The sequence below is a fragment of the Melanotaenia boesemani genome, chromosome 3 (genome assembly GCF_017639745.1).
Source record: "Melanotaenia boesemani isolate fMelBoe1 chromosome 3, fMelBoe1.pri, whole genome shotgun sequence".
Lineage (NCBI taxonomy): Eukaryota > Metazoa > Chordata > Actinopteri > Atheriniformes > Melanotaeniidae > Melanotaenia > Melanotaenia boesemani.
In genome coordinates this window covers 40882647-40908571 of record NC_055684.1, presented here as the reverse complement: position 1 = coordinate 40908571, position 25925 = coordinate 40882647, and the positions used below count along the sequence as shown (strand labels likewise).

General features: G+C 45.2%; 1 protein-coding gene across 5 annotated transcripts in view; it reads left to right on the top strand.

Annotated features, from left to right (window-relative positions):
- Positions 1–25925, top strand: part of pdzrn3b (PDZ domain containing RING finger 3b) — a 170071-nt gene that overhangs the window by 89669 nt on the left and 54477 nt on the right. The window contains exon 1 of one of the 5 annotated variants that reach the window (XM_041980562.1): positions 7604–7622. The exons of 2 other annotated variants lie outside the window; for them this stretch is intronic. The gene's annotated coding sequence lies outside the window, so the exon portion shown is untranslated. Of the gene's footprint in view, positions 1–7603; positions 7623–19409; positions 19429–22598; positions 22659–25925 lie in introns of those variants that run through there. 2 more of the 5 variants (XM_041980563.1, XM_041980561.1) reach the window with 2 other exon arrangements.

The following is a 25925-nucleotide window of genomic DNA, read 5'->3' as shown; positions in this document are numbered from 1 at the left end:
TCAACAGGTCCGATGGAGGTATGAGGCTGCCGTAAGGCTGCAGTGCAGGGCCCCAGCCACCCAGACAAGGACAATCACCGTTGCAACAACCCCCAGTGTGGAGGATCCCCATGAGGAAAACTGGATTGAAAACCAAGATTAAAATAACTTTAAGAAACGATAAGAACAGCAAAAAATGAATGAATGTATGAATGAATGAATGAATGAATGAAAAGTGCTGTAGCCTATTTTCTTTTTAGTCCATGTCCTTGCTTTGGTTTTACCTGACCAGTCTTACCAGTTCTCTTAACTGCATTTTTAATGTAGTGAAGATGCTCTGCTTTTCTTTCTGCTTTCTTAGCAGATTCTCTCCAGGTTTGAATCAAATCTTCTCAAACATTTTAGCACCTTTTTTTTTCTTAACTCGGCATTCAAAGCTGACCTGCCTTAAACAGAAAATTCAATGAGGGGGAAACACGTTGAACAAGACTTCCTTTGTCACTTCTGACTGTTGGAGAGGTCTTTGCTTCAATGTGAGAACCTCGATTCAATGAGTGGAGTAACGTGAGGGAAGAGATTGTTGTAATCCAGATCCTCCTCATCGGCGCTGGCTTCTGCGAAGCTGTTTGTGTGGATCTGGATAATCAAAGACCACCTTTTCAGGTGTAGATGGTGAAGAGGGAAGGAGGGAGGGGTGGGCGTGTTCTTTTATTTCCATCTGATTGGGCTGCAAAGGTAATGGCGGTCATCCTTTCTTTCGTTAGCAGGAGCTTTGCGCTAATCTGCAAGTGCACACCTGATGGCCCTCCCCTCTCAGAATCCCCCACAAATGCTTTCCCCAAGTGTTGTGTAATCTAGGCATCAAGGAGCCTTAATCCCCCAGCAGACAGGCCGTGGACTCCTGGACTGCTACCTCAGGCCAAGATAAATTCCCTAGCTTGTTAATTTGACAATCAGAACCGGGATTGAGGCCCAGCAGGGATCAGAGGATGGATAAGCGTAGACGTTAGAGGATTTACTCCTCCGACCTATGCTTCAGGGAACGTACGAAGTATTGAAACACACACAGTCATGAATTACTGAAAGGCATTTGATAAAAGTACCTGACTCTTTGCTTAACTGTGAGATAATTAGTTTCAGAGAAATCTTTGCTAAAGTGCACTTAGGGTTAAAGAGTAACTGGCCATCATTGTCTACAGAGGCTACTTATATATAAAGACCCCCGAATGGTTTCCTCTGGTTTTCCCTCCTCAGATCACAGTTTGCATTCTGCAAAATAACAGAAAAAAACAGGATAGGTTAACTTAAAAAAGACTCAAGACCTTTTTAGCTTAGCTTTTGACTGAATTTTTATGATCTTTATTTTATATCATTTTATTTTATGTTTTAATTTCATTGTACTCAACTTTATTACTTTTCAAGTTCATTATTTTATGAAGTCCTTGGGGGTTTTGCCTGCTCAATCTGGGGGTTGTTGCCATGGTGATTGCCCTTGTTTGGGTGGCTGGAGCCCTGCACTGCAGCCTTATAGCTGTGGCATGGACCCCAGTCTGCTCTGATCTGGGTGGTTGCTATAGCAATGGCCTCTGTGGCCATGGGTGGACTGGCTCGTGGTGTGGATGGATCCCCAAGATATAATTTCCTCACAGCAGCATCAGGCCAGATGTTTATCATTTCTAGTACTTATACCTACATTCAGTTTAGACAGAAAGTAGGGATTCACGAGGGGGGGGGGGGGGGGGGGGGGGGGGGGGGGGGGGGGGGGGGTTGCTTTGTGTGTGGTGCTGTGTTAAAGAGACCTTAAATGAGTGTGTGCTATGTTATGCTTGTTTTATTTTAATATGCAGGATTTTTTTTTTCTCATGTAAGGCGCTTTGTGTTGCCTTCGGCATGAAAAGGGCTTTATAAATAAAGTTTGAGTTGAGGTTAAAGCATCATGACACGAAGGGAAGAACAAGAAGAAAAGTGTCAACAACAACAACAGAAATGCAGGCATAAGCTCAGTTTTTGGGTTTATCTAAAATTACTGCGCAATAGAATTTTATGTTCCTTCGGGTTTATATATACGTATAGAATTAGTTTTGGGAATGTTTTGAACATGTATAAGCACGAATGGAGTTTTTTTTCTTCAAGATACTTTGGGTCACAGCAAAGAGATCAGGCGGACAGAGCTTGGGAAGTGAATTTCCTTCTTCTCTGTGCTAAGAAGAAATGAATTTTCTTGAACTGATAGTGCAGCGTGGTGTGAGCTGCACTCCTTTGCCCCAGGCTTTGTTTTCTCTAGGAATCTATTACAGATAAAGATCGATGCCTTGGAACCATGCTCCCTACGTCCCCAGCCCGTTTTGCTCCCACCCTCATGTCCCAATCCCCCGCCTCCATCTCCTCCCTTCATCTCTTTCATCTTCTCATGAGCTGCAGTAATTACAGCAGCTCTTCAGTCTCGCTGCCAGGATGAGCTGTTACATGTGGCCACTTGCCTTCAGTAGTTTCACCGACTCATCCACGCTCCACCCACAACATCACAGAACTCATCAGTCATGAACGCCATACAGCTCCTCCCTTTTTCTCCTCGGCCTCACTACATTTCCATACCAGCTTTCATGTTCTGAATGTTTTAGTTATCAGTTCTGTCCCTCCAGAGGGCCACAATCCGGAGTATTTAATGTATTCCCGCTTCAACACACCTGAATTAATTTAAATGTATGTAACACATACATACATTGAAGCAGGGATTATGGAAAACCTGCTGGATTTTTGGCCCTCATAGCCTGCTTTAGTGTGAAGAGGCAGGAGATCAGATCCAGAATGCTGTGTTCCCCTGTTTGCACCGAGGGTTGAAGCAGAATGTAGTCCCATGTATCGCACACAGAGAGAGTATGTTTGTTTGCACACATGTAGCTGGGGGGACATGTTCGGAGTTACGGAGGCCTGAACAGGATGGGCTCATGATGTGTGCGTTGAGTGAGGAGGCTACAGCACCCTGTCGCCACCCAGGTGCGTACTGCCTGATGGGTTCAAGTGAACCGTGAGACTTTCGCGTTGCTGCTTCTGCGCTGGGGTTTAACTCTGGATCCAGGCCCCTGTGGCGATCATTCCTGACTCCAATCCAGCTGTCTTTGTCCCCCCGTTCTGCAAAACAACTGGAGGGAAGGAGCAACCCCTGGTGGACAGCATGCCACTCTTGCAACTACCAGAGCCACCTCTAGTCTTCAAAGCTGACTGTCAAGAGTCTGCTTCCAGTAACGTGTCCACTGCATGGTGAGAGTTTTTATCTTAAATTTTCTCCACCGCAGCAACATTCACCCTCATGTTTAACTAGCTGTCTCACTTTTCGCCATCTCTCAAGCTCATGTTTTACGTCTGACACAAAAGCATTTAACCAACAAGCTCTGATTTATGTTTCCTCGGAAAGGTATAATTTGAGGTTTCAGGTGGAAGCTCCAGGGGTGTCGATGGGGGGATTAAAAGACTGGCTGTCAAGTCTCGTAAGGACCAGTCGGAGCTGTGATCATATGCACCCCCATCTTCATCTGATAATCAGAGGATCAGACCTTTCAGCCAGCAGTGAAGTGAACGGGTGACAGAGTGTATTAACAGAATCTCCTCCTATTTATGACTCACCCGATCAGCCTACTGAAGAGGACTTAAAGGAATGGTGGATAAATAACAGACAGCCCTGAGAGATGTATGATTATGATTAGTAGTTCCTAAAAGAGAAGCTGATGGCACTTGCTGCCAGCCTCTTTATTGTCTTTGGCTTCCCCCTTGCCTGGAGTATCGTCACAGCACTTGGTGCAGTTAAGGTGGTGGTTATTTCCAGGTACGCAGTCTGCTGTCTCAGACGCCACTAGCCTGATGATAAGGCTGAGACTTGCTAGGAAGAGACAGGACCTTGAAGCTAATACCCTCAGTCTGGGAGACATCTGTACTTCATGAATCACAAACATGACGGTTCTATTGTTTGTTCATACCTTAAAATCAAATTGCTGCAATTGTGTGGGTTTTTTTATATCCACCGCAATCCCAGCTTTTCTTTCCAGGCTAAAATGGTCCAGAAGAAGCAGCGCTTGCAGGCCAGGTGGGTTATACCAAGCTTTAGAGCCCTGAGCATCTCCACACCTCTCTGCTCTGATTTAAGCTCTGCTTAAATCGCCTGAACCTCTCAGTGAGGGGAAGGTGGGCTGACCCCAAAAGCGTTGGAACATTAGCTGCGACTTGCTAGTCGTCAACCTGCAAACCACAATTTATATTGAAATACATGACAAACAGCAGAGAACATTTGACATTTAAGACCAGGAGAGAAGTTCTTGGATCCAGCTGTGGAAACAGAACATAGCAAAGTGAGCCAATGTGGAAGTGAAGGAGATTTGGTAAGCAGCTCTGCAGAGATGGAAGTTTTCATTTCCTTGGGATAGCTCTGGCTGTTTGAACAGGTGGGCCATCCCCTGCCCTTGAGGCTGTGAAGGGCCCAGCCCTCTCATGTTGTCCAGTTTCCTGCTGTCCCGTAGGCGTTGCATTCTTCAGTCCAGAGCTGAGCAGCAAAAAGCTGTCTTCTCTGTGCAGGGAAGTCCTTTTCCAGTTGCCGTCCTGTCATTGCGATGATTACTGTGCCGAGCAGCTGGGCTGAGACATGGAGATGCTAGTTAACTGGGGGAAAGTGAGAATCTGAACACACTGATTATAGAGAGGCCGGGGAGTGTGTTAGAGTGCATGGTTTGTGTGTGTGTGTGTGTGTGTGTGTGTTGTGTGTGTGTTGTGTGGTGTGTGTGTGTGGTTTTCTTCCCCCTGAGGGTATGGATGCAGTCAGACATGTTAGTCATGCTAGACTGGAGCCACGGCTCCAGCTCCTTAAGCTCCTTTTCCCTCTTTTTCCTCTTCCCTCTCCTCCCACTGTCAACACAACCAGCTGGGCTCCTGAAACATCTCCAGACAGACATGTAGACACCCTCCGACATGTCAGAGAGGTGGGTAATACCGAGACAGGAGGATGGAGGAAGGAGATGGCAGCAAGTGTGAGATTGATGAGCTGCTGTAGAATCTAGCAGGTAAACACCAGTGCCCCCCCCCCCCCCCCCCCCCCCCCCCCCCCCCCCCCCCCACCACCACACTCTGGGATAAAACCACTAGCTGAAGCCATTTTACACAAATTCTCAGTTAAAAGCTACACTCCCCCTCTGACTCTCCTTGTTTTCTTTCTATTTATCTACCTTCCTCTATTTTTCCACTTATTTTTTTCTTATTTATTTTTTCTCTGCTTCACTGGACACGTGAAAGTCATCTCTGTGCAACATAAAAGCTAAAGAGGTTTCAGTGTGGTTGCTTTGTTTGTTTTTGCGCTCATACTCACCAGTAGGTGGCGATGTGACTCTTCAGTCTGAGCTTTCTTCAATAGAAAGCCTCTCTTCTCTGCTCTTGTTCCCTCATCCCTTCAGCAAAACAATGTCTAGTTGAGAAGAGGTATTCAAATATTTTTATTGATTTTTATAAATTTGCAAACACAATACAAAACGTAGAACATATGTAACAGATGTTCACAACAGTAGGTACTAAAAAGAAATAAAAATGACAAATAACAAGAAAGTGAGACACTAAATAAGAATAACAAAAAAGATACATAATTTCACAAATAAACAAAATACAATATAAAGAAATAAAAAGAAATACAAAGAAATATGGGGGCTACACTCTTATGGAAATTCAGTCTCAAAGTAAATAGGAAATGGCTGCCAGGTCATGTTAAATGTTTGAATGGAGCCGCTTATAGAATGTCTTAGATGTTCAAGTTTTAAGTGAGACATAACTTCTTCCACCCAACGCTTATGAGATGGAGGGGCGGCTTTCTTCCAGTTGAGCAGTATGAGTCTCCTTGCGGGTAATGTAAGAAATGCTATGATGGTGGCCTGATGTGATGTTATTGGTATACCCGAGGGGACAACCCCAAACAATGCAGTTATAGAGCTCAGTCCAATATTCCTTTTACATACTGATGGGATAGTTTTAAATACTGCTTGCCAAAAGGTGTCGAGTCTGGGACAAAACCAAAACATATGGCTCAGATCAGCCGGGCTGTGTCCACACCTGGCACAAGAGGAGTCCACACCCATGTACAGTTTAGCTATTTTACTCGGAGACAGATGTAATCTGTGTAGTACTTTGAATTGCAGTAGGCCATGTCTAATGCAGATAGATGATGAGTGAATTCTTGTGACTGCGGCCTGCCAAGTTGTATCTGTAAATAGTTCTAGTTCTTTTTGCCATTGATTTTTTAAGTGATGGGGATGCAGCACTTTGAATTCTGTCATAAATGGCTGGTACTAAGCCCTTGTCAAGCGGATACATATCCAAACACTCATCAAGCCATGTTTTCTGAGGTTAAAGAGAACAGAGTTTTAACAAAACTACGCATTTGGAGGTATCTGAAAAAGTTGGTTTGTGGGACATTAAAGTCCTTCTTCAGCTGTTCAAAAGACATAAATTTGCCATTTTTGAATAAATCCTTGACACATGTTAATCCTCCCTTCTGCCACTGTTTAAAAGATGGGTCAATCAAAGATGGAGGGAAATGGACATTAGAATGGATAGGAGATGCGCTCAAAGCATGTCTGTAGTTGAAATGAGCCCTGAACTGAAACCATATCTTCAAAGAGCCCCGGACAATGGCATTGTTTGTCCAATGACATTTACTCAGTGGCAAAGGACCACACATTAAAGAACCGAGTGAGACTGGATTACTTGTGGGGCTGCATATAAAATGCTAATCCATGAACGAAAGAGTGGACCAAATCCAAACTTTTCAAGTGCGGTAGAAAGAAAGTTGTATTCAATTCTATCAAACGCTTTATGGGCGTCAAGGGAGATCACTACTTCGGGATCAATATTTTCACGTTGATAAATTACATTGAACACGTGACGCAAATTGCTAGATATTTGCCTACCTGCAATAAAACCTGTTTGATCGGGGTGTATCAATTTCGGAAGAACATCTTCAAGTCTACCTGCCAACACCTTAGCCAAGATCTTGTAAACGCAGCACAGCAGACTAATCGGACGATACAACTCGCAGAGCAACAGGTCTTTAGATTTTTTGAGGAGCAATGAAATAGTAGCCTGCGTCATAGTTGCAGGAAGAGCCTTTTTGTCTAGTATCTCCTCAAAGACCTTAGATAGCAATGGGACTAATTTAGAAGCAAACTTTTTAAAAAATTCTATGGGAAACCCATCTGGGCAAGATGCTTTTCCAGACTTCATTTTCTTAATAGCATCACTTATTTCAGATTGGGTGATTTTATTCTCCAACATGTTTTTATCCGAATCCTCTAAAGTGGGCATGGTCAAACTACTGAAAAAATCGTCTACTCAGGCTGCATCACTAGCTTCAGAAGTATATAAATTCTCGTAAAAGGACTTAAATTGGGTATTAATGTCTTTTTGGTTTGTTAATATATTCCCTTAATTGCTGTTATAAAACCGGCAGCAGTTGATTGTTTAAGTTTGTGGGACAGTAGTTGAGAAGAGGTAACACGAAGGGCGCTTTTTAGTCTTTCAAGAATTTGTATTTGGCTAAGAAGATAAGATTGTTTACTCTTCTTCGTGGAGCTTGTGGACACAAATCCCTGCAGAGTCCATTGGAGTAACTACATGTAAGGTTATAACATGGCATCATGATATATATTTATGGCAGGAGGCTGTGCTGCTTCTGCTCACTTGTTCATGTTGTATTTCTGCCTCTTGTTGTCTACGTTCTGGATGAGCTGGTGGATCTTAACCCTGAGGTGCTTCTCTCAAATTTCATGACCCCTTTGTCCAATAAGTGCAGATCAAGTGCTTGCGACTCCCTTGTTTAGTCTGGACTGCGGCAGCAGCAGCTGAACTCTGAGTGGCCTCAAGCTGTTTGGCTTTTATGGATGTTTCACATTGTAAAGCTGTTTGTTTCCCCACCACTTGAGTAATATACAATAAGAGAGCCCAAGTTGGTTTTACTATGCATGTCATCAGGAGTAGATTCTGCAAGCTAAATCTCAGCGTTGCATGTATTAGTAGAGGGCAGCGGTTTGGGGCAGATTTGTGATGCAATCAGGAGTTAATCTCTGCCCTGCTGCTTACCAAGTGGCTCCACAGGGGACATCATGGCAATATTTAGTGCCCTGAATAGTGAATATTCAGAAAGAGAGAAAAGTTTCACGTCCACCAGACAGCTTGTTTTCATTCCACAGCGAGAACAGAAGCCAGTGCATGGAGTAAATCTCATTCTCAGTCCAGCTTCGGTTGCATAACATTATGTGTGATATGTGGAGCTGAGCTGGAGCTTAAAGTCAAGCCCTCTGATGTACACTGTGCTGCTCTGACTGCTATTGGTAATTATTTCCTTGTTAATTGGAAAAGATTATAGCAGATTATTATACAGATCAAAGGTTGGACCTCAGAAGGTTGTTTTGGCTTATGTAATTTAAAAATGTTGAGAATGAGAAAATTTCCTTCACCTCTACAGCCAAACACTCTGTACTTTAATGACTGATGATGATGTACACAGGTGAACTCCAGAGAGAAACTTTAAACAACGGGAAGCTGTCCTTTGAAGCGAGTCTTGAATATTTTTTGGATGCAGGTTTCCATGGTAACCATCAGAAACAGGTTGTGTTTCCTTGACAACAGGGTTTTTGCCCAGTATGTGCATTAGTTTAATTGTTATTGTCCTCACATCGCCTTCATGACAGTCTTGTCATCTGAAACACAAAACAGACACGCAAACAAGTCCAAGTGTTGGTGGTCATGTCTTTAAGCTTTTGTACTTGTGTTTTCCATCTAAAGGTTGGTGATTTTTATTGGTGGTGGTATTCAGATGTTGTAAAGAGCAAATCGGCAAGATCGAGGAACCGAGGCAGTATGGTCCTTAAAGGTCAGCTGGTTGTCTACCATGACACCAAGATTCCTGGTAGAAGACGTAGGCACAAGCGTGATGGAGTCAAGTTGCACGCTTATCTGTGGCGGTAAGGAAGGATTGGCTGGAAAGACAATAAGCTCGGTCTTGGACAGATTTAGCTGAAGGTGCTGGAGGACCTCAGTACTTCCCCCCTCCAGCACCCAGCAGGTGGCCTGTGGCACAACTCAACCCCCTGTCACTCAGCTGACCCAGGACAAAGCCGGGCTGCCCAACCCACCCAACATGCCTCTTTGTGTACTTACAGAATTACAGCAGAAGTTGGTTCCGTGCACTCATGAAAGAATTGAAAACGTGATTTAAAAAAAGCAGCAATATGCTCCAGTGAACATGACTCCATCCAACGGCGGTCAAGAGGAACTTGTGAAAGATGATATCAACATGTGGCATCTTCATGGACTTAAACCTCCTTCTGTAAGTGTTAAGCATAAAGCCAGGATTTTTTTGAAGAGACTGAAAGCAGGGGTGAAAGTAAGCTGGTCCGGTCGGGTACTGTGTGCCACTGAAAGGTCCAGTGACGGTATGCAGTAACAGGACATGGGAGAGCAGCAGCCTGCTATAAAGCCCTCATGACTGCACTCTGGGTCAGAAAATAGAGCCACTCGCAATATACAGTCTTGAAAACTACTTTGTCTGTTTAAAAATTTCTTTGAACTCATTCAAAATTGTTTCTGAACTATTGGTGCTGGACGGAGCCTTGGCCAGGCATCTTCCTCAAGGCTCATCTTCACCTCAGAGACAGCCCAGAGGTTTCCTCTGCGCCAGCCTTCAAAATGTGCACCACACGTTTAATGTCTTTACGTTCTTTGCAAAATGCCCCAATTAAAATCAGTAGGAGAGTAAGAAGTTGTGTTTCGTGTTTGGTTTTGTTTTTACAGCACAGAACAGCTCGAAAAAGAATCCACTAATGAGCGACAGCTGGAGATTTTACTGCACATGCACGTCTACTTCTGAAACACAGCGGTTGCTATGCGGACCGGTGCATTTGATTTAATGCACTGGACCGTTTTCCACTACTGGTCCACAGACAGCCTCTTGTGCTACAACAGGATGAATAATAAATTCCACACATTCTTGTGGTTGGCTGAAGCATCCTGGTCCGATACCATGTCAGAGCCATCCCAGTCCGTTACCATGTAAGCTACATGCTGATACATTACCATGTCAGCGCCATCCCGGTCCTTACCATGTCACAACATCCTGGTCCGTTACCACGTCACAACATCCTGGTCCATTACCATTTCAACGACATCCCGGTGTGTTACTATGTCAACGCCATCCAGGTCCATTACCATGTCAGCTACAAGCCGATATGTTACCAGGTCAACACCATCCCCGTCCGTTACTATGTAAGCTACATGCCGATCCTTTACCATTTTAACGACATCCCATTCGTTACCATGTCAGCGCCATCCTGGTTCAATACCATGTCAGCGCCATCCCGGTCCATTACCATGTCAGCTACATGCTGATACGTTGCGATGTCAGAGCCATCCTGGTCCGTTGCCATGTCAGCTACATTCCGACCCGTTACCATGTCAGAGCCATCCCAGTCTGTTACCACGTCACCGCCATCCCGGTCTGTTTCCACGTCAGCTACATACTGATCCGTTATCACGTCAAAGCCATCCCGGTCCGTTACCATGTAAGCTACATACCGATCAGTTACAATGTCAGAGCCATCCCGGCCCGTTACCACATCAACACAATCCCATTCCGTTGACATGTCAGCGCTATTCCGGTCTGTTACCATGTTAATACCATTTCGGTCTATTGCCATGTCAGCGCCATTCCGGTCCGTTACCATGTTAATACCATTTCGGTCCATTACCATGTCGGCTACATGCCAATCCGTTACCATGTCAACGCCATCCTGGTCCATTACCATGTCAGCACCATCCCGGTCCATTACCATGTCAGCGCCATCCTGATCCGTTGCCATGTCAGCTCCATCCCGGTCCGTTACCATATCAGCTACATGCCAATCCGTTACCATGTCAGCGTCATCCCGGCCGTTGCCATTTCAGAGCCATCCCGGTTCGTTGCAACGTCAGCGCCGCCGCGGTCCATTACCATTTCAACAACATCTCAGTTTGTTACCATGTCAGCACCATCCCAGTCCATTACCATGTCAGCTACATGCTGATACGTTACCATGTCAGCTCCATCCCGGTCCATTGCCATGTCAGCTACATGCTGATACTTTACCATAATAATCGCCATCCGGGTCCATTACCGTCTATGCTACATGCCGATACGTTATCATGTCAGAGCCATCCCAGTCCGTTACCATGTAAGCTACATGCCGATACGTTACCGTGTCAGCGCCATCCAGGTCCGTTACTATGTCAGCACCATCCCGGTCCGTTACCACGTCACGACATCCTGGTCCATTACCATTTCAACGACATCCCGGTGTGTTACTATGTCAACGCCATCCAGGTCCATTACCATGTCAGCTACAAGCCGATACGTTACCAGGTCAACACCATCCCCGTCCGTTACTATGTAAGCTACATGCCGATCCTTTACCATTTCAACGACATCCCAGTCCGTTACCATGTCAGCACCATCCCAGTCCATTACCATGTCAGCTATATGCTGATACGTTACCATGTCAGCTCCATCCCGGTCCATTGCCATGTCAGCTACATGCTGATACTTTACCATAATAATCGCCATCCGGGTCCATTACCGTCTATGCTACATGCCGATACGTTATCATGTCAGAGCCATCCCAGTCCGTTACCATGTAAGCTACATGCCGATACGTTACCGTGTCAGCGCCATCCAGGTCCGTTACTATGTCAGCACCATCCCGGTCCGTTACCACGTCACGACATCCTGGTCCATTACCATTTCAACGACATCCCGGTGTGTTACTATGTCAACGCCATCCAGGTCCATTACCATGTCAGCTACAAGCCGATACGTTACCAGGTCAACACCATCCCCGTCCGTTACTATGTAAGCTACATGCCGATCCTTTACCATTTCAACGACATCCCAGTCCGTTACCATGTCAGCGCCATCCTGGTCCGATACCATGTCAGCGCCATCCTGGTCCATTACCATGTCAGCTACATGCTGATAAGTTGCCATGTTAGAGCCATCCTGGCCCGTTACCATGGCAATGCAATTCCATTCCGTTGACATGTCAGCGCCATCCCGGTCCATTACAATGTCAGTGCCATTCCAGTCCGTTACCACATTGACTACATGCCAATCCGTTACCATGTCAACGCCATCCCGGTCCATTACCATGTCAGCGCTATCCTGATCTGTTGCCATGTCAGCTACATCCCGATCCGTTTCCATGTCTGCGCCCTCCCGGTCCGTTGCCATGTCAGCGCAATCCCGATCGGTTGCTATTTCAGAGCCAACCTGGTCCTTGGTCGTGTAAGAGCCATCCCGGTCCGTTACCATATCAGCACCTCCCCGGTCCGTTGCCACGTCACCACCATCTTGGTCCACTGCCATGTTACAGCCATCCCTTTCCGTTACCATGTCAAAGCCATCCCGGTCCGTCACCATGTCAGCTGCATGCCAATCTGTTACCATGTCAGAGCCATCCTGGTCCATTGCCATGTCAGCTCCATCCCGGTCCATTACCATGTCAGCAACATGCCGATCCGTTCCCATGTCAGCGTCATCCCGGCCATTGCCATTTCAGAGCCATCCCGGTCCATTGCAATGTCAGCGCCATCCCAGTCCACACTGGTTTTATTCATAAACCCATTGACAGTTTTCTAAATTTTCTTATTGTCCACTGCTTTTAGGAACATAGAATAAGTTTTCTCAACAGAAGCTACAGAATCTAATGTTGCCCCATCAGTCTTTATGACCTTTTCTAGGTTTGGTCCAGCATTCACACGATGTTCGTTAAATCCATCATCTACTTTATTCATATCTTTTATACTAAATTATTATTAACTATAATATTATTATAAGAAGTAAAGCTAAAGGGAGCAAGTGTTCAAAAGTAGCACAAAATGCTCTGGATCAAACATCAATATTATATACATAACATTAATATAATTTGAACCATATATAGTTTTTTAATTATTATCATATCTTCACTTTTCTTGAATCTATTCCCGTCAAATATGATTGAAATGCAATGTATAACAGCAAACCGGCATGTCCTAAAGTGGGACAAAGGCTGTGAACCCATTAAATGAGGGACAGGTTGTCCTTCAGCTTCATTTCACGCCCCTATATCTGTCTGCGATGGCCCCCTTCTGTCATGCTGAAGTAAGCCACCACAGACTAAGATGATGCCCAGGTACAGGCGGCTGTCGGTACTCATGAATGTGTGCTCTGTTCTCATTACTACTCTTGATTACCTTAATCCTCCCTCTGAGCTCAGGCCTGTCACACACCGAGGTCAAAGATCAATCCACTGCCCTGCTCCTTCCTAAATCAATGTCTACTCGTTAAGATTTCAGCCTTCCCTCTTTGTTTCTATTTCTCCCTCCTTTTCCCAGCATATCTACCCCCCGGATGTGCTCATCGTCCCTCTCTGCCTTCAGCCTCTTACTCCTTCAGTGTCCACTCACACTTTTTCACTCCAAGGAGAAGATGTCTCCTTCTCTAGCCTATGGACTGGATCTTCTTAGCAACAGCACAGTACTGTGCTCTGTACTGAGCACTTCCCTGAAAATTAAGTTGGAATGAGATGGAGATTACAGGCCCGGGTTCCTCTAAAGCATTTTATTCTTCTCTTCATTTGGCTGGGAATGGGGTGTGAATTCAGGGAAATGTAGTGGCATGGAGGCTGAATTTGTATTTTTATTTCCTATCAAACACTCTCTAACAATATTTCAGTGGAAACAGGGTTCAAGAAATGACACTTGGAGTATTAAAGAAAAACCAGCACATTGGGGCTATTTTCCATTTTCCAGGTTGATGTGAAATCCACAGAGACCACTGGCTGAATGAAAAACCACAATGTTTCCAACGTGCTCCCGCTATTAACAATTAACAGTGTTTTCCATTTGTCCTGTTAGCCAAGTGTGCCGCTATAATAGTAGCATATAATGTTCTTCATTTTAAACAACAGAAACACTAAAAACATGTCAGACTTTCATTATTGTCCTAATAGGTTTGATCATGTAGAAACGAAACAAGAAATGAGCATCTTTTTGCAGCTTCCAGTACAGAACTCATTTGGACACTGGTTTCAGCACGTGTTGACATATGTAACATGAATTTTCCATTTACGCTAATTTCATTAGCATGTCCCTTTGTTAAAAGCATCGCTGTTCTGGTGGATTATAGCTGAGAATTGGATCTTTGATTTCCTGGGAGTTGATAATTAAATTTGCTTCAGGCAAACCTGGTTTGTATTGTCATGAGCATGTGTCATGGGAAGCATTAGACAGAAATTTATTGGGGGAAATGTAATTCATCGTTGACCACTGCCTGCTTGTATAATCAGTGATGGAATATCATGGTTGGGCAAATTCCCATGCCCTTTCAAAGACCTTAAAGAGGGTGTAGAGCTGGTTCACTGTTCCACGACCGGGATGAAAACCACACTGCTCCTCCTCAGTCCGAAGTTCGACTATTCGACGGACCCTCCACTCCAGCACCTGTCAATAGACCTTACCAGGGAGGCTGAGGAGTGTGATCCCCCTGTAGTTGGAGCACACCCTCCGGTCCCCCTTTTTTAAGAGGGGGACCACCACCCCAGTCTGCCAGTCCAGGGGAACTGTCCCCGATGTCCACGCGATGCTGCAGAGGCGTGTCAGCCAAGACAGCCCTACAGCATCCAGAGCCTTAAGGAACTCAGGGCAGACCTATTCTATTCTATTCTATTCTATTCTATGCTATTCTGTTCTATTCCACAGTCATCTAGCAGACGCTTTTATCCAAAGTGACTTACATTTGAAAGTAAGAACAATACAAGCAAGAACTCAAACAAGATGGGACGTCATAATTAAGTGGTAGTCAAACTGCTGGGAGTCCAGTTGAACCCAGGTGCTGTCATGTAGTGCTAGAGGCAGTGCATATATATCTTTTTTTTCTTTATTTATTTTTTTGTAAGGCATTTTGTTTAAATACAACATCACAATTTCATCGAAAGGTTAGGACCTCATCCACCCCTGGGGCCCTGCCACCGAGGAGCTTTTTAACCACCTCAGCGACCTCAGCCCCAGAGATGAGAGAACTAAGGCCAGAGTCCCCAGACTCTTCTTCCTCATTGGAAGACGTGTTGGTGGGATTGATAAGGTCTTCGAAATATTCCCTCCCCCATCTCACAACGTCCCGAGTCGAGGTCAGCAGCCCCCCATCCCCACTGTACACAGTGTTAATGGAGCACTGCTTTCCCGTCCTGAACCGTCGGATGACGGACCAGAATTTCCTCGAAGCCTTCTGGAAGTCATTCTCCATGGTCTCTCCAAACTCCTCCCATGCCTGAGTTTTTGCCTTAGCAACCGCCAAAGCTGTGTTCTGATTAGCCCGCCGATGCCCATCAGCTGCCTCTGGAGTCCCACAGGCCAAAAAGGCCCGATAAGACTCCTTCAACATCCCTTACTGCTGGTGTCCACCAACGAGTTCAGGGGTTACCGCCACACGAGATACCGACCACCTTGTGGCTACAGCTGCAGCTGGCCGCTTCAACAATAGAGGCACAGAACACAGCCCACTCGGACTCAATGTCCCCCGCCTCACCCAGGACATGGTTGAAGCTCTGCTGGAGATGTGAATTGAAACTCTTTCTGACAGGGGACTCTGCCCCATGTTCCCAGCAGACCCTCACAACACGCTTGGGTCTGCCAGGCCTGACCGGCATCCTCCCCCACCATCTGAACCAGCTCACCACCAGGTGGTGATCAGTTGACAGCTCCGCCCCTCTCTTCACCCGAGTGTCCAAGACATGCAGCCAGAAGTCCGACGATACGACTACAAAGTCGATCATCGAACTGCAGCCTAGAGTGTCCTGGTGCCAAGTGCACATGTGGGCACTCTTATGTCTGAACAAGGTGTTTGTTATGGACAGTCCATGAAGTCCAACAACAAAACACAACTCAGATTCAGATAGCGGGGCACAAACAACAGTCAGGACCAAAGGCAGAAGGAGGCTACCCTTTCGTCAACTGGGGTAAACCCCAACATACAGGCACCAAGTCGGGGACCAATGAGCATGCCCACACCTGATTGGCACCAGATCTGGAGGAGTAACTCTAAAATGTAGTTGTAGGTTCTTTTGTTGAAAAACGGATCCAGAATTTGTTGGGTTGTGGAAATGGGATGGAAATACCGAATGATAGAAATATGTGACTGAGTGTGTTTGTAATGCCTGTTGGTGACGAGTATTGGTATATGATGGTGAGGAAGGTTGGGTTAGACTGGGGATGTGTTCTGGCTGTGATGTCAATCCGAGAATAATTTGCAGGAGCAGAGTGTGAGATCGATATGCATGGAAAAAGTTTGATTTGGATGAATGCCATCTGATTTAAAGAGGTACGGTCTATTAGAAAAGGATGAGAAGACGTATGGAAAGCTGATGGAGCTTATTTTGTGGAAGCAGGTGATGTGGTTGTGATGGCTTTTTGTAGTTTATTGTCTTTGATAACATTCTGTAGTTTTGTGAAGCCATCTTATGGTACAGCTTCTCCTCTCTTCTCGGTGCTGTACTGTCATTTCTTTTTTTGGTGTCCTTGGTGTCTTCATAGTCGTTTCTGTGATTCTATTCTATTCTATTCTATTCTACAGTCATTTCGCAGACGCTTTTATCCAAAGTGACTTACATTTGAGAGAAAGAACAACACAAGCAAGAATTCAAACAAGATTGGACGTCATAATTAAGTGGTAGTCAGACTGCTGGGAGTCCAGGTGGACCCAGGTGCTGTCATGTAGTGCTAGTGCTTTGTGTGTGTGTGTGTGTGTGTGTGTGTGTGTGTGTGTGTGTGTGTGTGTGCGTGTGTGTGTGTGTGATATGATGACTTCATCATATGAAGATCTTCTCTTCTGGATCATGCTATTTTGTAATAAATAACTTTAAGCTAGTGGTGTGTCAAAATACTTTCAGGTAAAAGAAAAGCTCCGGACATCAGCTTGATGTATAATAAAAAATGATGGTTTATTACAAAAAGTGACATCTTGAACTGATTTCTGCAGAAATAATGTGAGGTATCTGGCCAATATGATACCCAAAACTACATGTGTGAAGCACCTTTATATACCTTTCAGACAAAGACATTCCTTAGTCCTAAATTGACCAATCCTGTGGAGACACATATGTTTACAAATAGGAGGTTGTGCCCTGAAGTCCAGTCTTTACGGCACCTAAGACACGAAGAACTGTATATGGTAAAAACCTATGCGTGCCTGCATAGAGTCTAAAATTCACTACTCTTAGCAAATTGCAGTCTGCTTAAGCTGCAACCCAGTATAATCCTAATCTGTGTAATTTGAATTAATTCTAATTATGAAATGGTGAGAATAAGACACTTCAATAGAGCTGTTGATGGGAAAGCCAGTAGGTGGAGTCAGTAATGTCATTAACAAGTGCACCTAGGTAACAGAATGTGCGGCAGCTGTTGACTCGGACATGTCTGAACATAGATGATCACACAATGAAGCATCTGCGCTTTGGCCATTAGACCCGGCTCTGACAGCTGACGCACTCCAGGCAGTGACCGAAGGCGATGCTCTGGAGGCCACCGCAGCAACAGCAGAAGAGGAGAAGGTGTTCCCTGGGGTTAGATGTTCCTGACATAGGCGACATGGAAAAGGAGCCAGTGGTCCTTGTGGTGGAGATCCCTGCAGCAGGCTTAGAGGAAAATGCAGTGGTTGTAGCCCCTTCAGAAGAAGGTTCCCGAGCAGAGCGATGCTGAGTTCTGGAGTGTTCACTCACCGCGTCTCTCAGGAGCTGCCGACGTTTTGCTAAGGACAACCTCCAGGAGTGCCGGGACTCTCCATTGTGTGAGTGTGGACAGAGGCGTGGAGGGTCGCTTGCTGCTCGGTGCAAAGTCCCCACTTCTGGCAGCTACCAGATCACAGCTGGATAACCCGCCATTGGACACAGGTGCTGACAGGACATCAAAGCGGTTTGAAGGGATAAGGCCCGAGACCCTCTTCCTGCAGCAGACAACTTCGGACCAGAGCAGGCTGTATGGTATTAAGCTCAAGATTCGATGTGAGGTGTTCTAAGGCTCCTTATCCTTCAGTGAGGCAATATGCATTGAGCGCTGCTGGTGGGCCAACTCCAGCAGCCTATTAAGCAGTTCGTTCTTGGACCTCAGTTTGTCAGCGAGTTTATGGATGTCTTCTTTGCCTGTCAGGGTTTGTATGTTTCAGCTCATCAACGGTAGACAGTGATGGAGCCATTTTGTTTCTAGCAGTGTCTAGAGCAGGGCTATTCAATTCGGTCCTACGAGGGCCGCAATCCAGCAGGTTTTGCATGTATCCCTGCTTCAGCACACGTGCATCAAATTAAATGGATCTAACAGCCAATCAAGTTCTGCACAATGACTAATTAATTTGAGTCTGGTGTGTTGAAGCAGGGATACGCATGCACATCACATATGATTTTAATTGCATTCAGCCACATGTTTTAGCAGAAAGCTTAAGGGACTTGTATCCTGGCTGGTTGACTTTTTAAAAGAACGGCCACACTGTGTGGGAATTCATGATGTTGTGTCAGACACCCTCATCTCTTCCACTGGATCCCCTCGGGGCTGCTGTCACCTTTATTATTCGTTTTTATACAAATGAGCACTGGCGTGCACAGATAGAGCGTTGGTGGTGCTGAAGCACTTACTTTTGCCATCGAGCTGAAAAAGTGCCCTTTTTATCAGAATTATTTTTATATACTGTTTGTATATATACTTACACACACGTTCCCGTTGTTTCTTTGGCAACGTGATCATGCAAAGCGGGCACCAACGAGGCGCGTTGTAAGCATGTGTATTGCAACAGCTGGACCGTCCGCGAAGTTACCTCCCACCGCTCCACCTGCCACTACTCAGGTAACGCTGAACTATTCGAGACACCTTTTGCTCCTAAACTCAGCCTGATACCAACTATTCGTCCCTGTTGTAAAGTAGCCTGTCTGTCTCATTACAGCCTGAACGGTTGAGTCTAAATTAGCCGACTGCCCGCTCAATGAGCTAGGCCCTAGCCATGATCAGTGGTAACTTGCCAGATGTTAGGCTAAGTGGTTGCTACAAACGCAGGTATATTTGGCTTTTTCTTCCGTGAAGTTTTCACAATTTTATAAACCACATCGCACAGTGTTCTCCAGTTGTCCATCTCTTCTGTCACAGATTGTAATAATTTAAAAAACTATTTTTTTCTTTATTCCAAGCAGCATTATTCTAAGCAGTCTATAACACTGTTGGCCTCGGCTTCTATCAACTGCAGCCTAGAAAAGAGAGATTAAGAAACAAGACGTTAAAGGAGCTACACCAGGCAGCTCAGGGAAGCAGCTCTCTGCTGGCCTGGATGAAGCCATCAAGCACCAAGGAGGATGAGGAGGAAGATGATGAAGGAGAAAGGTCAGAGCCTAGACCAGAGTCATATTAACTGTTTAAGGCCTTTTAATAATTAATAATAAATAATTCCTGATATTTCTATGGTGCTTTTCTAAACACTCGAAGTGCTTTACAATGATTGGGGAACCTCAAGTTTTTAAAAATGTCCACAATGTGGTTTGGCAGCCAGATCTGGTACAAGCTATATTAGCCCAGTACATTATTCTGTAGCCCCACAAATAGAACTTTTTTCCATGTTAGGCCTTACAGCATTCACAGTTACCTTGTATTTATTGTAGGCTAATAATGAAATGTTGACCATCATAAATACCCAACTAGCATTTGTCTGCAAAATACAGCTAGTGGTGAGGCCTTGAAGTCAGACTATGGCGGTTGCAGATTGGTGTTAGTCTTAGTGGTGTAATGCATTGACTCTTGTCACTAAGCAGTCTTACTCAAACATGCATCACTGTATTCTCTCTACTGTCCCACAGTAGACCATCTACCAGCATGAAGGATGAGGAAGATAGGGAGAGCAGTATCAGACCAGGTTAATGTACAGTAACATATTTCAATACATTTGCAAGTACAGGACTAACAGGCACAAATATTCTTTTGTCCCTGCAGCCATTGCTCTGTTGAACTCGTAGCTCTATTTTCTGTTTTTATCTGTTTAGTCTTTTTAGATATTTTTCTGTTGTTTGTGTGATTGTGCACTGACTGATAATTTTACAGATTTTTACTGCTTGCTGCACAGCAAATTACCCTCATGGGATAATAAAGATTCCTTGAACCTTGAATCTTCAATAGTGGAAAAAGAGGCTAAAACATATTTCTGCACTTAGAAGTACATAGTGTGTCTCTCCAACTGCACATAGTTTATTTAACTTAAGGCCCACACTTCAGTCACTCCTCGTCTCGGCCGATGTACCCCAGGGATCAGTCCTGGGCCCCCTTCTGTTCATCACTTCTCTTCTCCCCCTTGGCTACATTTTCCATAAATATAATATCATCTTCCATTCCTATGCAGACGACACCCAGCTCTACATCTCCTCCAAATCGTACCACTCTTCCACCTTCCTCTCTCGCTGCCTGTCTCCAGGAAATCAAAGTATGGTTCTCCTCCAATTTTCTCAAACTCAGCAGCAGTAAAACTGAGGTTCTACTTATCGGCCTCCACTCTAACCAAGTCTCACAGTTTGTCCATCAACATTAACAGTTCTACAATTTTCCCCTCCCCTCAGGTCAAGAGCCTCGGTGTCATTCTCGACAGCACCCTATCATTTCAAGCCCACATCAATAGCATTACTCGGCCAGCTTACTTCCACCTTCATAATATCAACTGTTTGCGCTCATCACTCACTCCACATGCTGCCGCAATCCTTATCCATAGTCATGTCACATCCCGCATCGACTACTGTAACTCACTCCTCTTCGGTCTTCCAAATAAATCACTTCAGAAACTGGAGCTTCTCCAGAACTCTGCTGCTCGTATCCAGACTCGCACCTCTTCCTTTAAACATATTTCCCCTGTACTTCAGCAACTCCACTGGCTCCCAATGAAATACCGAATCAACTATAAGTTACTGGTCCTCACTTTCAAAGGTATTCACAATCTGGTCCATCTTTATCTGTCCAATCTCCTCCATATTGGCACTCCTCTGTTCACCTTACTGTTCCCCCGGCCCGTCTCTCTACCATGGGGAGCAGAGCCTTCAGTCGCTCCCCAACTCTGGAACTCACTCCCACCCAAGATTCGGAACATCAATTCTCTTCCATCATTCACATCTGCACTCAAAACCCACCTGTTTAAACTGGACTACTCCCTATAACTCATGTAAATGACTGTTTTATGTCATTTTCATATCAATGTCTTTTAATCTGTTTTTAACTTTTATGTAATTTATTTTTATTTATTTATTTTTCCTTTTGTGTACGGTGACATTGGGTGTAAAAAGGCGCCAAAAAATAAAATTTGTTATTATTATTATTAAGTTGCAGAAATCTTTGGTACTGTTCACACTGCAGGCAAAAGGGACTCAAATCCGACTATTTTGCTCATATGTGACCCATGTCAGATCTTTTAATTACAGTCTGAAAAGCACATATAAGATTTATTCAAACCCCAACCACTGGTACTTAATCAGATCCATATCGAAACGTTTTCAAAGCACACGCTAGTCTAAACAATCAGACCAGGACAGTAGATCCTAGAACTCCAGTCCTCACTAAGACCAGGAAAGTAGATCCAAGAACTCCAGTCCTCACTAAGACCAGGAAAGTAGATCCTAGATCTCCAGTCTTCGCTAAGACCAGGAAACTCGATCCTAGAACTCCAGTCCTCACTAAGACCAGGAAAGTAGATCCAAGAACTATAATCCTTAGATTTTTACACTGGCTGTTAGTTTACAAAGACCTGAATGGTTTAGGACCAGAATCCATTTAGGAACTTCTGGTTTGTTATGAAGCAACTAGATCCCTCAGGTCATCAGGGTCAGGTCTACTTTCTGTTCCCAGAGTCAGTTAAAAACTTTTATGAATCTTTTGCACCAATGTTTTCTGCTTCCTCACACACTTGCTTGCTGCTTGCTCTTGCTCATAGCTTTGATTTTTTTTTTTTTTTTTGTAATATTCCTTTTTTTACCTACAAACCCACCCACAGTAGCTTCTGCGTACCTATAAATCTCTGGGACTAAAGCATTTTAATAGAAACAGTAACATTTTCATAGTTCTTTTCTCTTCAGCGCGCCGTGTCCATGGCCTACACATAGCTGAATCCTGCATGTAGCACTCAGCTAAAGCTAAGTAGCTTGGAAAGGTGCTAATGCTAAGCCAATGAGCAGCAAGATGTCTTCCATCTCCACAAATGACTACCAAGACGTATTTAAGATGATAACATCACTGGAGGAGAAAGTTTGCCGCCTTGAAGTCAATATTGAAGTAAATGGACGGCTAAAAGGCACAGATAACACTACCAAGAAAGAGACAGCCTGTGTGAATTACAAAAAATCATCATGTAACAACCCTCCCTGGAACTGGTACAAAGCCAGAAAATAAATCCTGCCTTCTGGAAAAGTGAGGACAACGTATCACAGGCCGGTGCAACAAGCTAAAGTCTGAGATGAACGCGACTGGCCTCCGCTCCCTACAAAACAAAGGACCTCTTCTACCCTCTACATGGTAGGAAACAGGACTGGACACCCAGACTGGGAAGGCTGAAGAGACTGGAAGACCATGTATCCCAGGACTGCAAGGTGAGGACTGATAACTGGTCAGAAAGGAAAAGGCCATAGGGAAAGCTAAAGGCTGGGCCTGAAACTCTGATTATTGGTGATTCTGCTGTAAATGATGTTCGATGGATGTGTGGAAAGAACACCGGAGTCCTCTGCTTTCCTAAAGACCTGATCAGTGAGAAATCTGAGCCGGTTTCATCTGAACGGTCATGTCGCATTTCATTCGAGTTTTACGTGATTGAAGTGAGAATATGATGTGATGTAACCTGGGTTCCTCAGGTATTTTTTTGTCTTTCATCATCACACACCCTTCCCCAGGTACTCGTCTACGGTTGATCAGACCACTACATGTAATCAGATAGCATGCACTAATTCCTATGGATCTCCTCTCTGGATCCAGAGCCATTTTGAAGCTTTTTCAGCTGCTCTGATGATGTTATTGATTGTTCTTCTAGTAACGCAGCAAAGTGAATGACCCTCAAATTTTCTACAACCTTTTTCGATGGGCATGCACTTTGCCTTCTAGCCCTGATCTTGACATGGCACTGTCAGGTCCATGGTAATGATGTTCTTGCTGCTCTTAGAAACCAGCAGGATATCTGGCCTCAGTGTGATGCTGACAATGTGATGCAGGAGTCTCAGCTGTTTCTCCAGGTCCACTCATGGCTGTCAGTCCTGAGGCCTGTACTACAAAGCTGGATTTTTCCTATAGAGGTAACTTCAGGGTTAACCCAGGGTTTTTCCGTCCTACAACGCTGGTTCACTTCTTACCAGGTAAATCACCATGGTAACTTATACTGAACGGCTAACCTGCTCCAGAGCAGATCATGTTCTAGATAAGAGATCAACAAAAATAAAAATACCACCTCCTGACCAATCAGATCTCTTGGAAAATGTCCCGCCCATTCTTAGAAAATCTTGTCCACGTTGGTGGTGGATGGTGAGACGAGGCTTAGGAGAGAAAGAGTTTTTATGGACAGATGCATCCTTTTGATGTCCCTGAATACATCCTGAATTGTCTACATGTAAACACAGTTTTTGGCCTCTGAAAACAACCATGTAGGAAAACAGCTTTCAAGGCTGTACCGTTTATGTCTGAACATGATAACCAGCATTTCTGGTTTGCAGCATCTGATGTGCACTGCCATCTGTGTGGATAGTGTCACAATAGAAAGTGGTAACTCCTTTTTTTACATGGCACTGGTACATGTAGCTCAGTTTGTGCTGGTGTTAATCTTTTTAACAATATTTTTCTACAGGTTTGGTATAAATGTACAGTTAAAGGGTCACTATAGTGAAGAATGAATGTGTCATGATGCGTCATTGAGGACACTGCTGGTCAGTCTTCTGATTGGCCAACATGACTTCTCGTCATCACCCTCTGGTTTGGTATTGTCTTGGTAGCATTTCAGTTTTGTTTGTTCATTTTTTCCTGCAGTTAGATCAGAATTGAGACTGCATCGTCAGCAGAGGGATCTTGATAGCTGCGTCTGGAGACGAAGGCCTCCAACTGTTCCTACACCCTTATCTTCCAAACTGAAACGCATCCTGCTCAGTTGTTAAAGTTCCTGTTCAGTAAAAGATCTTGCTTTCAGTCAAAGAACTTCCCAGCTTTAATTGCTCATCCAGCATGCTAATCCAAACCTGTTAGTGTCTCAAAAACCCTTTCTACTCCCACATCCCCAAGTCTAACAAGTCATGGATGAAACTCCATTTGGAAAACTTGTGATAGCTCCTTTTAATCTCAGTCCAGAGCACTACCACCCTGTGTTCTCCAAGCTCTGCCCACCGTTTATACCTACTCTGTGTACCCACATGTTCTCTTCACCCAGTCTAGCTGGCAGCTTTCACTGGTGACTTTGGCTGCCAACATGCAGGAGCAGCCAGGGGGTGATGAAGGCTAATGGGAATAAGCTAGTTACAGGAGCTCTGTGTTGAGTCCTACATGAAGCCCGAGTCAACTCACATCATCACATTATCAACACACGTCAGAGATCATCAAATTACAGAGCAATGAGGACAGATACAGAGGGTGCTCTATGTGATTGCTACTCATCACACCTGCTGAAAGTCTGCAGAGGAGCACCGCTACTAATGCCGCTGACTGAGGATTTTATCTGGTTTTAACGGTTTTTTATATCGTTTTTAACCTTTTACCAGTCGAACGTTTAGCTCCCTTTTTACGGTGGAGAAGGATTGTTTTTAATTTTAACCAGCGAGTTCCTCGCTTTTTACTGTCAGCCGCCGACTGACAGCGTGGGAACGCTGCTGTCAACAAGCCCCAGCCACTGCTAGCTATCGGTTTGAGATGGCTACCCTTCCGGATAACTGCTTGGAACCAAAAGACAAACTGATCACTAACCTGAGGGAAGATATCCGGAAGCTATCAGAAGAGCTGAGGTCCAAGAGTGAAATACTTAACTCTCTGCTGGATGTGGCCCACCAGCAGTCACTGTGCATAGCCTCGCTGAAATTGGCACTTCAGGACACCGTGCCATGGGATCTCGCTACCTCTCCCCGGCCTTCATCCAGCTCCACACCTAAACGATCGCCACTCTGGTCCGAGGTAACATGCCGCACCAAGAAAACATCCGCCCTGGTTTTATCAAACCGCTTCGAGGTCCTGTCGGCACCGCCTCCTGACGAGGGGATGATATCCAGCTGCGCTGTCGGTCCGGAGCCGACCAACACTGCACCAGCCACCGGCTCTGCGCAGACCAAGGCGCCCGGTTCCCGGCGGTCATCCCGGGGCTCATCCTCCACAAAGCGGCGACAGCTCCTCAGAGCCGCGGTAAAGGAAACCGCCGCGTCTCGCCGCAGCCCCGCCCGGAAATACCCTGCCAGGGAAGGAGCTTCGTCTCCGGCGTCTGCTGCCTCTGATACCGCCGTGGTCTCTCCTCCTTTGGCTGCCACTGCAGAGGCTCCCATGTTGGCTGCTGGTGCCGTGGATCCTGTGAGGCTGCCGGCTGGAGCTGGTCCTCGCGTGCTCGTCCTTGGTGACTCCATCGTTCAAAACATCCGCATGAACAGGTGCCACACATCCTCCCACTCAGGTGCAACAGTCAATGACATCTTCAACTCTGCCCACCAACTGACTCATAAACATCCCACAGCCACAACTCTGGTAATACATGCAGGTACAAACGATCTCAAGTTCCAACAGTCAGAAACTTTGAAGGCAGATTTTATCAACCTCATTCACAACATCCAACAGCTAAATACACAGTGCATCATTTCTGGACCACTACCCTTACCACGTTTTGGAGACATTAAGTTCAGCCGAATTCG